Source organism: Anopheles darlingi, chromosome 3, assembly GCF_943734745.1.
Source record: "Anopheles darlingi chromosome 3, idAnoDarlMG_H_01, whole genome shotgun sequence".
In the NCBI taxonomy this organism is placed as follows: domain Eukaryota; kingdom Metazoa; phylum Arthropoda; class Insecta; order Diptera; family Culicidae; genus Anopheles; species Anopheles darlingi.
Genome location: NC_064875.1, coordinates 40,537,386 through 40,543,438, shown reverse-complemented (window position 1 = coordinate 40,543,438; position 6,053 = coordinate 40,537,386). Strand labels below are relative to the sequence as shown.

Sequence of the window (6,053 nt, the reverse complement as noted above, 5' to 3'; positions counted from 1 at the left end):
AATTAGAGCATGTAAAACTGTTTGTAGTTATATTTAAGATAATAACAGCATTTAATTTTGCTTTTGCCAAGGCTCGTTGTGTGTTTGTATATATTACGAGTTGCAAAACAAGATTGTTATCCTGGCACAACCACGATAATAGCGATCAATTATACATTCTCTTTAGGTTTAGAGTTTTATCTCACTCATAATTGTATCTAGAGAATGATTGCTGTACTCATACACAGCTAGCAATTGGACAAAACTTGCGCATTACTTAAACCACTATTTTTTTTGTAATATTCACACAAATTTTCTAGGCTTTCAAACTGAAACACGGTTCTCCAACTGCAGTATTTTTTCTCTCAAAAATACCAGCACAAACTCATGCCTTTACACGTGCCCATCAACATCCACACGGACTTACGATAACGGTCGAGCGCGAATGGTTTGGCCTGATTGAAAATAACATGGCGGCCAACCCCGCAGTGTGGGGTAGTAAAATCATATCCAAACAGCATCCGGCCCGGTGGAGTAACGAGGAATGGCAACCCCACGCCCGTTAACCAATTTTCCGGCCCAGTAATGATGATCCTTATCCCGAAGCCTGTTGTTTGATGACCCTTGAGTGTGCGCATGCATGCATGCATGCATGATGTCGGTCATTGGTTTGGGCTTGGCTTGGCACGTGCATACGACCGGCGTGACGATCGATTTTCGAGCAAAAGCCGACCAAATTCGTGACGAACGCTCCTCTCAGCGTGAATCACGGTCGTTGCACGTGACGTGATTTCACTTTATTATCCCCTTGCTACGTCAACAGCCAGCCCCCTCCCCCGGGCGGATGTGGCCATCGCGCTCGAAGCATCGAATGCCCGGAAGAGCGAAGGAAGAGCTGACGGCCGGGCTCCGCACCGCAATAAAGACAGTAATAACGGTTAACGGGCGAACAAATGGGCGCAGAATGATAAAGGAACAGGCTCTGTGGTGGTGGTGGTGACGAAGGAAACCACAAGTCTCAACTCTGTGTTCTCCCTTTCTTCGTTGTAGCTCAGTCCAGGGTGTTCCGTCTGTCCGTTCGTCTTCAAACGAGAAAACGACCGAAGGACGAAAATTGTTTGTCTTCTCGTTGCTCACGGCAAGTGACGGACAGAGGGCAAGTGCTCTGGCAAGTACCCAGGTCCTCGTCTCCATTCCACCGCGTTCCAAAACACCGAGCGAAGAAACGGCGGAGAAAGAAATACATTTTATGCCATTCTTGGCGTCCTGACGGCGGTGGTGGTGGTGCAGAAAAGGAGCGCACATCTCATGGTCAATTACGGACGCCAGTGGTGGCGACACAGTGCATCATGTTGCGCTGCAATCATCGAACGATTCATTCCTAGACACACATACAGACACTACTAGCACGGACCACGGAGAGCGCTTGTTGGCTGGCGATGGCCAATTTGCTTAACATTTTGATGTTCAATTCAATTCGTCCTCATCGTCCTCGATGCAATTTGAAGCCCGTGATGCATACGATGTGCATAATGATGCATGTTGTTCAACCAGCTGCCATTGAATGTTGATTATGTTGCGCGCCGGCACCAACAGCAACAGCAACAATAATGTCGCTTAATGTACCACATTAGCGTGGTTCGCGTATGCAGCGGAAGTATAAGCAGCTGGTTCCGTTGGCATCCGCTGCCATCTGCTGCTGCTGCTGCTGCTGCTGGTGCTGCATTTCATAACGCACCGCGACCAGATCCGTGAAGGACGGAATCATGCAAATGGAATTCCTGTTCGCAGAGCCACCAACGACGACGGCTAATGTCACATACTAACGCACATACACACACACATACCAACACACATACAGGCATGCGTGGGCTCACCCGAGCACAGGTACATCGAGATAAAAATAAATCTTCTCGAATCGTTCAGATTCTTCCGTAATCGTGCCGAGCTAGTGGCATGTTAGACTGTATGTGTGTGTTCGTGTGTGGGTGTGCGTGTGTGCAGTAGTGGTGTGAAAATGCTGGGTTGGAAAGAAAGTAATTCATTATTTTTAAAGTAGGTGGCTTTAGCGCTCGATATCTCGTGAAGTATTAAACCGAAAAATCCAAATTTATGCTCGTTGTAAAGAGGATCTTTCATTATAGCAAGAAAAAATCTTGCAATGTTCGTTATTTGTACCATTCGTCAGTGCTGTGTTTGTTTGCATGTAGAAAATGGAAATCGTCAACAAAAATATTTCGATCTATTTCACACTTTCGCTGTTTTAACATCCAAAACGCAAGCCAGACCGCTGACATTTTGTATGATGGTTGCGGTGACCCTATTCTACTAAATAATTGTACTCAGATTCAGTTTAAATGTAAAACATGCATCTCGCCTAGGTCAGTCATTTGTCGAAATCGGTGATAAAATCACAAAACTACGGCTAGTTTGCTGACAGGTTAGTAGTCGTAGCAGAGTCCACAGGCTAAGGATTGGCCGCAATACTTTTAATACTTTTTGCGCGAAGCTGGCTTAAATTATTCGAACCTTACTATCGCACCAATCGATACCAGAACATGATGGATCGAAATTCCAATCAGTATAATCATCGCCGAAACGCAAAAATATCAAATCATTTTCAAAACCGATAAAGAAGGTTTTGCAGTGTATTTGATAATTTTAAGCCCCACAATAAATTAAATGAGGGATTTTCGTACAATTAAACACTAATAATAATTCAATTAGAATCTCTGCTCTCAAGGTAAAGGCCATTTGATGCTGGCTATTTACTATAAATGGTAAGATGGATAAATGGTCAACAAAAGCGGTTTTCTGTTGCATCATCCATGGTGTTGTTCGAAACTCCAAGAGCCTTAGTGGAATGTTTCGATGGATCCAACATTTAGTTCAACTCAGGCACTATGCGTTTACCATCTATTTCAGGCATTACAAAATTTCCTTGATGGTGAGAAACTGCACTTAAAAAGAAGGTTGTGAACATTGATTATTTTAATTGTTCGCTATTTAGTACCAAATCGTTCATAAAAAAAAGAAACGGATAATGTATTCACCATTAAAAAGAAATCAAATAATTAAACCAAACGATTTAGGTTTAAACGTAAATCATATCGCAGGAAGTATTTCTAATAAAGCCATGAACTTCGCCGAAAAATAATGAATGACTTTCTCCCCAACCCAATATAAACGCACACACGTACTCACTCACACGCAGGCATAAATAATCCTGAAGCATAATCCATCTGAGTAATCGTTTAGCGCCGACTTTTGTTACTAACCCCCTCGCCTACCCTGATACTCTTGATTGTCGATTAAAAAGCGTCGACTGGCTCAATCGCAACCATTACTGGTTCGAAGCGCAATCGAAGCAATCCTCGCGTAGTAGCATGAGGCGCGCGCCATTTGGCCAAAGTGCACACCCTACAATGACCGCCGTATTGTTGCGCCCAGTTCAACAAACCAAAGACCACCACCCAGTGCGTAAGGTGCCAGTGGAACGGGGAAGACGAATGGGGTGGTGGTGGGGGGAGGGCTTTTTGTGACCATGGGTAAATGGGTGCGGGCAGCGAGTAGAGCCGCGTTCGCAGGCAGAACGAGTGAATCAGTCAAGACCGGCCGCCCAGCCCGGCTAAAAATATCAGCCCGCCCAAAACCTGCCAACTGTCCTCCCTCCCTCCACCCACCAACCAGGGGGACCTAAACACACACACACCGACCAGGGGGCCGGCGACGGTTTTGCGAAATGCGGCTATTGTTTCGTTAAATTGGATTAATGACCGAAGACCGAGGACGTTCGCGACGGGCTTTTAGAAGTTTCTTTGAGATTTGATTCGTTCGCCAAACCTCCTACTAAGTGCTTCTGATGGTGCCGATGCTGTTGCTGCTACTTCTACACCGTGGAATGGTGGAACAGAAACGCGGACGATGCACGATGGAGTTTTGCACCAATCGGATCATCTCTCCATCCGTCCAGCGACCGGCAGATGAGTTCGTGCTAAGCGCGTCCGGAGCCGGAGACGCAGCAGCAGCTGCAGTTACATGAGAAATAACTTTTCATCAACATCCACACAGCATATTCCTTCCTGGACCTGGACCCAGGACCTGACCAGAAGTCTGGCGTTCGTTCGTTCGTTCGTTTCAATTTGCGCCATTTCATTACCTAATTCCGTGTACTCCCTGGCATGATGGGCACACACACACACTTTCACACACTAACCGAATGTTTTTCTCACTTGGACCACTGCTTCCGGACAACAAGGACGACCAATGAGGGGGGGGGGGGGGGGGGTGTGTGTGTGAGGAAAATAAATGAATGGGAAATAGAATGTTTCAAGGATTAATCTCTCACTCTCTTACTTTCTCGCTCTCTCTTGCTCTTTTCTGGTGTTTTATGGTCTTTTAATTTTCTGCAAAGCGCAAATCAGTTTTGGGATGAGATTAGGTTGGTAGAGGGACGTTAGCGAGCGAGAAGACAGAGACGGAGAAGAGTGCAGGAGGTTGACACAACTTGGCCGCTTGGTTTGGGGTGGGAGACGTGCCACCCCCAGCTGCGAGTCGGGTTAGATGTTTTAATTTAGTTTTCCTCATTTGCTACCATCCATCCAATCTATCCAGCTCTCTCTCTCTCTCTCTCTCTCTCTCTCTCTCTCTCTCTCTTCCCTTTCTTAAGCTTTCTCTCGCTCTGTCTCTCTTTTTGAAACACATTTTTTTGGGTGGCATAAAGGGGGTGTGTGCTTTTGCTAGTTGGACACCACCCGTTGGCCCACTCTATGCCATGTCGATGAAGATAAATCATGAAGTGGATTTGGGCAGTAAACGGGGAGTACTTCGCTTACCTTTTTACCGCTGGCAAGCTATCGCTGTCTGAGCGCTGTCGATGACCCCTCCGCTCCGTGAGTGCCGCTACTGTGTGCGCACACCCACGGACTGGACCGGAAACCGGAACGGAGGGGAACGTCAATGGCCTCCCGCGCGCTTTTGGCCCCGGGTGAGCCGCTCCGCTGACGGGGGAGACTCCCTCCCCACCCCTCCCCACACGTCCAACCCCTCTGTTTCTATCACAGGCCGGCCTCTGCGTGCACACATACATGCACACACGCACACACACGAACGAACGAACGATCACTAGCACACCTTTGTAGAGAAGAAGAATAAAAGAAGGAGAAGCTATTGATAGTGATGCACGTATGCAAGATCAACGACGATCTTCACCACACCTTAGGGGAGAGAGGAGAGGCGACCTTCAGAATCACTAACACCCCCTCTCCTCCCACTCCCCCACCCACAAAATCACCCCCTTCACTTAAAAGTGTAGCACTCTTCTACTGCAACACCTGCGCTCGACTTGGCACAGCACCGATTACGGCCACGTGCTCGATCCTTCACACACCACCTTTTCTCTCTATCTCTCTCTATCTCTCTATCTCTCTCTCTCTCCCTCTCTCTATCGCTCCCCTTTCTTTTTGCCATCATGTGGCATCTTATGTCATTCACAAGCGAGCAAATGTATTCCAATTAATGGCCACTTATTAGCTCACACACACACACACACACACACACACACACACACACACACACACACACACACACACAAACACACACACGGCTGCTGGACATCACAGGATCACAAGAGTTTCGCACTGAGAATCCCTCTGGCCGCTGGAAATGGAATCCCCTAAATTGAGGATATCAGACGCTGCAATGTCAGAAGAGCACACGAGAAGGGAATGCAGAAAGAATAGGAGAAGAAGGAGAAAAAGAGGAGGAGGAGGCGGTCTCAAAGCCCCCTCAAAAAAAAACCGGGTACTATAATACGCACGGATCGCGAAGGAACGGGCCCGCAGGCCTACCGTCGTTCGACTGAGCGTTCGAGCGGCCGGGAAATTCGATTTTCACACACGGTCGGTCGTCGGTTCGGATCGCGCATGGCCGCGGCACGCGGTACCGTGCGCGAACCAATGCGCACAACACGATCACGCACATCAGCGCGGGTGAGCAATGGCAAGATACCTCACCGGACGTACCGTACCACGAAGGGGACATGCCAAGGATGATATCTTCATTCACGATCGATA

At 47.6% G+C, this 6,053-nt stretch overlaps 1 protein-coding gene across 1 annotated transcript in view; it reads right to left on the bottom strand.

Annotated features, from left to right (window-relative positions):
- The window catches only part of LOC125955987 (RING finger protein nhl-1), a 49,205-nt gene extending 43,385 nt beyond the window's left edge, over positions 1–5,820 (bottom strand). Inside the window, exons 1-2 of the mRNA XM_049687366.1 lie at positions 5,798–5,820; positions 4,815–5,112 (exon numbers count right to left, since the gene is read on the bottom strand). The gene's annotated coding sequence lies outside the window, so the exon portion shown is untranslated. The remainder of the gene's footprint in view (positions 1–4,814; positions 5,113–5,797) is intronic.
- Between the last annotated feature and the right edge of the window lie 233 nt (positions 5,821–6,053).